Raw genomic sequence first — 9,136 nt, 5'->3', positions numbered from 1 at the left:
TATGCATTAAATAAATACGTTTTCTTTAATCCCTTTATTTATTTTCTCCATCTTTTTAAACTTAGACCTTCTCTAAGGGGAAGTACCTTGTACTTCAAGCTAAGTTTTTCACACCCCATGTTTTTTGCTTATGACAAAAAGGGGGAGTAATCAACCAGTTTTTGATGTGTAAGCTGTGTTAGTGTGATTTCTTTTTCTTTTGGAGGATTTAAGAGTTCCACTCTTTATGACCATAGATCTGTCCGTGGGCATTTGCAAGGAATACATTTTCACTTCTTCTGAAGTGATAGTATGCTAAATCGGTTGACTCTGATACTTTTACCTTGCTCTTGACCCTGAATATTTATGCGCTCTGACATTCACATAATTATCTATGTCATAAATTCCCACCCTGAACTCTTTTATTATTTAGCTCAGAATCTAGATATTACTAATGTTTTCATTAAGTATTAGATTCAGGGGAAGCTAAGCTCATAATCAAGCTGTGACTTGGATTCAGAATGAGCAACATAAACCATTCACCTCAGGATAAGTTTATCTCTACTCTCTAAACTCTGAGTGAATTCAGTTTATTGTTTAAGAATTGTTCATCAAAATACTTGGTTTTGTCATCATAAAAAAGGGGGAGATTGTAAGATCAAGTTTTGATCTAGTAGTACAACTCTATGTTTTGATGATTACATGTTAACTATTGTGTATGAACAATTATGGTACTCTAACGTTGTTTTCTGAGTGTTTCAATGACAGGCTCTGACTCTGATCTGATTACACATAATTCATAAGCACTATGCTCAAAGAGTAACCTCCGCTACGCTTTCGCACTCACTATGTTCAATCTAAACAGTAGATTAAGCTTCGGAAGATCTGAAGATAGTAAAGCTCTGATATGGATTCAGTTCACTTGAAGTTCTGAAGACCAGAAGCTCTGAAGGATCAGAAGCTCTGAAGGATCAGAAGCTCTGAAGGTCCAGAAGCTCTGAAGGTCCAGAAGCTGAGTAGTGAAGATTCTGAAGTCCAAGAGTAAGCTGGCTCTGAAGACCAAGTACTTCTCCTCTGAGTCCAGAAGTAGAAGGTACAAAGGTCAGAGGATCCAATCTTCCCTCTGACTCTGATCACCAAGCTTCACAAGTTCCAACATGAAGCGTCGCTCTGATCAGAAGTCAACTAGGATAAAGGTCATGTCACTATCCAAAGTACAAAAGCAATTGTACCATTCCTGACGACCTTACCTAACTTATTCAGCCACAGCAGAACTTGGAAAACCCAGATCTGCCCTCCAACGGTAGCATTCCATTCAAACTTCCAAACCTTAACCCTTGGAGTATATAAAGAGGTTGAAGATGAAAGATGCCGCTTGAAGAAACCTTGTTCAAGCTCACGCGATATTCAAATATTCTCTTAAGCAATCTTTCTTAATATTGTACTTATTGTGTTTACCATTAGCTTTCTGAGAAGCATTTCTTTGTAAACTCAAACCTTCAAACAGTTGTTTGTTTTTCCTCAAGGAGACAAAGGTTGGTCAGATCCTTGAGAAGACTAAGAGAGTGAATCTTAGTGATAGCTAAGTCATTGTATTGTTAGTCACTTTGCAGGTTGCAAGTGTAGTTGTAACAAACTCTGATTAGTGGATTGCCTTCATTCTAAGAAGGAAGAAATCACCTTAACGGGTGGACTGGATTAGCTTGAGGGATTTATCAAGTGAACCAGGATAATATCATTGTGTGCTTTCCTCAACTCTCATCTTAGCACTTTTATTCTCCATGTTTGAAGAGATTTGTTAAAATCTCAAGTGGGAAAGTTTTAGATTGAAAACGCTATTCAAACCCTCCTTTTCTATCGTTTTTCATACCTTCAGTGGTGGTGGTGGTCGGTGGAAAAAAGAGGAAAGACGTAGGGAGAGAGGAGAAAGAATGTGAGGAGGTGGTGGGAATTTTTTTTATATATTTTTAAGGGTTTTATAGTATTTTTACATTTATTGGGGGGTTCAAATAGATGTGGGGGGTCTAAATAACAACTCTCATAATTTAATTATGCACGAGCATGCTTGCATTCTAACTTTTTCAAAAAGGTGACGATAAGATCGAGAGATGGGTATAGGTTAATTTTTTATGTGGAGATGAGTGTTAATGGTTGTCTTCATTCATTCATGTTGCATTCAAACTTCATGTTAAATTTTTATGTTGGATAGCGGCGGGTGCGTGTTAAAGTCTGTTTGACCTTCAGACTTTTTAAAAAAAGTGACGATAAGATTGAGAGTTAAGTAAATGTTAATTTTTTATGTGGAAGTGATTGTTAATGTTTGTCTTCATTCATTCATTTGTATTCAAACTTCATGTTAAACTCTATTTTTATGTCGGATAGCGGTGTGTGCGATCAATGTTAACCACTCAAGTAACCTCATAGCGTGTGTTTGGATAAAATGTAAGATCGTTGGACTTTCATCTTAATCCATAAGAAAGCTTAGGTAATTGCTTACGTGGAGGTGAAGGTTGATATTTGTCTGCTTAAGTTGCATTCAAACTTCATATTAAATTTTTGTGTCGGATAGCGGCGAGTGCGTGTTAAGTATGTTTGTATTCGGAATTTTTTAAAAGGTTACGATAAGATCCAGAGTTGGGTATATGTTAATTTTTTTTATTTGGAGGTGAGTGTTAATATTTGTCTTCAATCATTCATGTTGCATTCAAACTGCATGTTAAATTTTTATGTCGGATAGCAATGCGTGCGTGTTAAAGTCTGTTTGCATTCAGACTTTTTAAAAAATGTGATGATATGATCGAGAGTTGGGTATAAGTTAATTTTTTATGTGGAGGTGACTGTTAATGTTTGTCTTCATTCATTCATGTTCCATTAAAACTTCATGTTAAATTTTTATTTCAGATAGCAGCGCGTGCGTGTTAAAGTCGGTTTGCATTCGGACTTTTTAAAAAAGGTGACGATAAGATTGAGAGTTGGGTATATGTTAATTTTTTATGTGGAAGTGAGAGTTAATGTTTGTCTTCATTTATTCATGTTGTATTCAAACTTCATGTTAAACTTAATTTTTATGTCGGATAGCGGTGCGTGCGATCAATGTTAACCACTCAAGTAACCTTATAACGTGTGTTTGGGGTGAAATGTGGGATCATCAGACTTTCATCTTAATCCATAAGAAAATTTAGGTAATTGTTTACGTGGAGGTGAGTGTTGACGTTTGTCTGCATTTAACTTGCATTCAAACAACATATTAATTTTTTTTTGTCCGAAAGCAGTGAGTGCGTGTTAAGTATGATTGTATTATGACTTTTTTAAAAAGTTGATGATAAGATCGAGAGTTTAACTTTTTATTAGGTTAACTTTTTATGTTGCATGTTTAAACTGCATGTTAAATTTTAGTGTCGGATAACAGGGCGTGCATGTTCATGTTTGTTTGCATTCTGACTTTTTAAAAAAGGTGACGATAAGATCGACAGATGGGTATAGGTTAATTTTTTATGTGGAGATGAGTGTTAATGTATGTCTTCATTCATTCATGTTGCATTCAAACTTCATGTTAAATTTTTATGTCGGATAGCGGTGGGTGCGTGTTAAAGTCTGTTTGACATTCAGACATTTTAAAAAAGGTGACGATAAGATTGAGAGTTGGGTAAATGTTAATTTTTTATGTGGAAGTGTTTGTTAATGTTTGTGTTCATTCATTCATATTGTATTCAAACTTCATCTTAAACTCTATTTTTATGTCAGATAGCGGCGCGTGCGATCAATGTTAACCACTCAAGTAATCTCATAGCGTGTGTTTGGATAATTGTAAGATCGTTGGACTTTCATCTTAATCCATAAGAAAGCTTAGGTAATTGCTTACGTGGAGGTGAGGGTTGATGTTTGTTCGCTTTTAAGTTGCATTCAAACTTCATATTAAATTTTTGTGTCGGATAGCGGCGAGTGAGTGTTAAGTATGTTTGTATTAGGACTTTTTAAAAAATGTGACGATAAGATCTAGAGTTGGGTGTATGTTAATTTTTTATTTGGAGGTGAGTGTTAATATTTGTCTTCAATCATTCATGTTGCATTCAAACTTCACGTAAAAAATTTATGTCAGATACCGGTGCGTGCGTGTTAAAGTCTGTTTGCATTCGGACTTTCCAAAAAAGGTGACGATAAGATCAAGAGTTGGATATATGTTAATTTTTTATGTAGAAATGAGTGTTAAATATTGTCTTCAATCTTTCATGTTGTATTCAAACTTCGTGTTAAATTTAAATTTTATGTCGGATAGCGGTGCGTGCGATCAATGTTAACCACTCAAGTAACCTGATAGCGTGTGTTTAGATGAAATGTAGGATCATCAAACTTTCATCTTAATCCATAAGAAAACATAGGTAATTGCTTACATAGAGGTGAGTGTTGATGTTTGTGTGCATTTAAGTTGGATTCAAACTTTATATTACATTTTTGTGTCGGATAGCAGTGCGTGTTAAAAATGTTTGTGTTCGGATTTTTTTAAAAAGTTGATGATAAGATCGAGAGTTGGGTATAGGTTAACTTGTTATGTGGAGGTGAGTTTTAATGTTTGTAATCATTCATTCACGTTGCGTTTAAATTGCATGTTAAATGTTTATGTCTAATAGAAGTGTGTGCGTGTTAAAGTCTGTTTGCATTCAGGCTTTTTAAAATAGGTGATGATAAGATCGAGAGTTTAGTATAAGTTAATTTTTTATGTGGAGGTGAGTGTTAATGTTTGTCTTCACTCATTCATGTTCCATTCGAACTTCATATTAAATTTTTATTTCGGATAGCAGCGCGTGCGTGTTAAAGTCGGTTTGCATTCGGACTTTTTAAAAAGGTGAGGATAAGATTGAGAGTTTGGTATATGTTAATTTTTTATGTGGAAGTGAGAGTTAATGTTTGTCTTCATTTATTCATGTTGTATTCAAACTTCATGTTAAACTTAATTTTTATGTCGGATAGCGGTGCGTGCGATCAATGTTAACCACTCAAGTAACCTTATAACGTGTATTTGGGGTGAAATGTGGGATCATCAGACTTTCATCTTAATCCATAAGAAAATTTAGGTAATTGTTTACGTGGAGGTGAGTGTTGACGTTTGTCTGCATTTAACTTGCATTCAAACAACATATTAATTTTTTTTTTGTCCGAAAGCAGTGAGTGCGTGTTAAGTATGATTGTATTCTGACTTTTTTAAAAAGTTGATGATAAGATCGAGAGTTGGGTATAGGTTAACTTTTTACGTGGAGGTGAGTGTTAATGTTTGTCTTCAATCATTCATGTTGCATTCAAACTTCATGCTAAATTTTTATGTCGAATACCGGTGCGTGCGTGTTAAAGTCTGTTTGCATTCGGAGTTTTGAAAAGATGTGACGATAAGATCGAGAGTTGGGTATAGGCAAATTATTTATGTGGAGGTGAGTGTTAATGTTTGTCTTCATCCATTCATGTTGCATTCAAATTTCATGTTAATTTTATATGTCGGATAGCGCTGACTACGTGTTAAAGTCTGTTTGCATTCAGACTTTTTAAAAAATGTGACGATAAGATCGAAAGTTGGGTATTGGCAAAATTTTTATGTGGATGTGAGTGTTAATGTTTGTCTTCATTCATTCATGTTGCATTCAGACTTCATGTTAATTTTTTATGTCGGATAGCGCTGAGTGCGTGTTAAAGTCTGTTTGCACTCGGACTTTTTAAAAAATGTGATGATAAGATCGAGAGTTGGGTATAGGAAAATTATTTATGTGGAGGTGAGTGTTAATGTTTGTCTTCATTCATTCATGTTGCATTCAAACTTCATGTTAATTTCTTAAGTCAGATAGAGCTAAATGCGTGTTAAACTCTGTTTGCATTCTGACTTTTTAAAAAATGTGACGATAAGATCGAGAGTTGGGTCTAGGTTAATTGTTTATTTGGAGGTGAGTGTTAATGTTTGTCTTCATTCATTTAAGTTGAATTCAAACTTCATGTTAATTTTTTATGTCGGATAACGCTGAGTGCGTGTTAAAGTGTATTTGCATTCAATTTTTTTATAAAATGTGATGATTAGATCAAGAGTTGGGTATAGTTAAATTGTTTATGTGGAGGTGAGTGTTAATGTTTGTCTTCATTCATTCATCTTGCATTCAAACTTCATGTTAATTTTTTATGTCAGGTGGCGCGTAGTGCGTGTTAAAGTGTGTTTGCATTTTGACTTTTTCAAAAATGTGACGATAAGATCGAGTGTTGGGTATAGGTTAATTGTTTATGTTTAGGTGAGTGTTAATGAAGATCTTCATTCATTCATGTTACATTCAAACTTCATGTTAGTTTTATAAGTTGGATAGCGTTGAATGAATGTTAAAGTCTGTTTGCATTCTGACATTTTAAAAAATGTGACGATAAGATCGAGAGTTGGGTTTAGGTTAATTGTTTATACGGATGTGAGTTTTAATATTTGTATATATTCATTCATGTTGCATTCAAACTTCATGTTTATTTTTTATGTCGGATAGCGCTGAGTGCGTGTTAAAGTCTGTTTGCATTCGAACTTTTTAAAAAATATGACGATAAGACCAAGAGTTGGGTATAGATTAATTTTTTATGTGGAGGTGAGTGTTGATGTTTGTCTTCATTCATTCATGTTGCATTCAAATTTCATGTTAATTTTTTATGTCGGATAACGCTAAGTGCGTGTTAAAGTCTGTTTGCATTCGGAGTTTTGAAAAGATGTGATGATAAGATCGAGAGTTGGGTATAGGGAAATTATTTATGTGGAGGTGAGTGTTAATGTTTGTCTTCATCCATTCATGTTGCATTCAAATTTCATGTTAATTTTATATGTCGGATAGCACTGAGTGCGTGTTAAAGTCTGTTTGCATTCAGACATTTTAAAAAATGTGACGATAAGATCGAGAGTTGGGTATAGGCAAATTGTTTATGTGGAGGTGGTTGTTAATGTTTGTCTTCATCCATTCATGTTGCATTCAAATTTCATGTTAATTTTATATGTCGGATAGCACTGAGTGCGTGATAAAGTCTGTTTCCATTTGGAATTTTTAAAAAATGTGACGATAAGATCGAGAGTTGGGTATAGGCTAATTGTTTATGTGGAGGTGATTGGTATTGTTTGTCTTCATTCATTCATGTTGCATTTAAACTTCATGTTAATTTTTTATGTCGGATAGCGCTTAGTGCGTGTTAAAGTATGTTTGCATTCGGACTTTTTAAAAAATATAACGATAAGATCAAGAGTTGGGTATATGTTAATTGTTTATGTGTAGGTGAGTGTTAATGTTTGTCTTCATTCATTCGTGTTTTATTCAAACTTCATGTTAATTTTTTATGTCGGATAGTGTTGAGTCCGTGTTTATTAGAAATTGAAAGACCTATACTCAACCACAAAAGCTAGCTCAAGAGTTGTGGTTTGCACTACCCTTATAAAGGCTATCTATGCTCTATCTCTAGCCAATGTGAGACTTCTAACACGCACTCACGTCTAGGACTGAATAACCTGGAACATGGAATCAACAACAAACGGGTGCCCCAAATATGGGATGTCTCCACAATAAACAACAAATGGATCTAGGATAGTCTCTAATGCCATATTTGGTGGGCCAAACTCAACCCAAAAGCTAGCTCAAGAGTTGAGGGTTGCTCTACCCTTTATAAGAACTTGGTTGGCCACAAAGTAAAAAAAAAAGTATAAAAAAAATTCCGAAAAAAAAAAGATTGAAAAAAAAACAAAAATGGCAGTCCCATTTGCGCAAGCCAAGGCCTCAGACTCAGATGAAGGAGCGCACGTCCAAGGAACTTCGATGTTCCCGCTAGAGTACTAGCCCAGACAAAGAAAGTCGAAAGGCAGACTCAGACGAAGGAGCACAAGTCCGACGACCGCTGATGTTCCCGCTGGAGTGCAAGACACAGGCAAAAAAAAAAATGGAGTCCCAATTGAGGGGGAGTAATAGAGATAACAAGTGGTTGACTCAAAGAAGTCCCACATTGCCTAGATTATCAAGTCTACAAGTGTATATATAATAAAGAACCACACACACCCATTGCCTTAAGCCTAAGGTTTTGTGGTGTGGGGTTCTAACTTAGGATTTCTAACAGTGTTAAAGTCTGTTTGCATTCAAACTTTTTAAAAAGGGTGACGATAAGATCGAGAGTTGGGTATTGATTATTTGTTTATGTGAAGGTGAGTGTTAAGGTTTGTGTTCATTCATTCATGTTTCATTCAAACTTCAAGTTAAATTTTTATAGCGCTGAGTGCATATTAATGTCATTTCATCTATCATTCACTAATCAAATTCATCAGGAATATAACTTAGGCTCATCTATACAAATATTTAAAAATTAAATTTAATAGAATAACCATATATTGAAAAAATTAATTTATAGAAATATTATGTATTTTTTATTCACGGAAAATTTGACATATTTTTTGCTTTTTATATAATTTCTTATCATTATTATGTCGACCTCAAACTTATAATAGGATAAGAGTCTATCTTGCTCTTATCCTATCATGCTTTTATCCAACTTTTTATTTTATCCTACTTTATGTTATCTTGACAACCGAATAGGCACTAAACATATTTAAAATTTGTAAACTCAAGTAATAATTAGTCAACACTATCATAACATGATTTCTATTATTATACATTATTCTTGTAACTTTTATCTAGTTTTATTGATGATAAACGTTATGACAAAAATAATTTATTGTTTAGTATTTGATACAATAAATAAGATAAATTGTATTAAATATATTTATAAATTTCAAGTCAAATTATAGTTAACTCTCTCTTTAATATTTCATCAAGTCAACTTTACTACTACTTATATAAAGTATTAAATTTGGTCCTGATATTTAATGATATATATATATATATCAATTTCATTTAATTAGTACTATAAAAGATAATAATTAATGTTGTATACTTTAAATGTTTAAAACTGACTATTTTGCATTAAATATTAAGTTGAATTTGTTGAAATATATGAAGACAAACATTAACACTTACTTCCACATAAAAAATTAGCATATACCCAACTCTCAATCTTAACGTCCCCTTTTTTAAAAAGTTTGAATGCAAACCAAATTTAACATGCATGCGCTGCTATCCAAAATAAAAATTTAACATTAAGTTTGAATGAAACATGAATG

This window comes from Lotus japonicus, chromosome 4 (assembly GCF_012489685.1).
Source record: "Lotus japonicus ecotype B-129 chromosome 4, LjGifu_v1.2".
Lineage (NCBI taxonomy): Eukaryota > Viridiplantae > Streptophyta > Magnoliopsida > Fabales > Fabaceae > Lotus > Lotus japonicus.
This window is presented reverse-complemented; position numbering follows the sequence as displayed.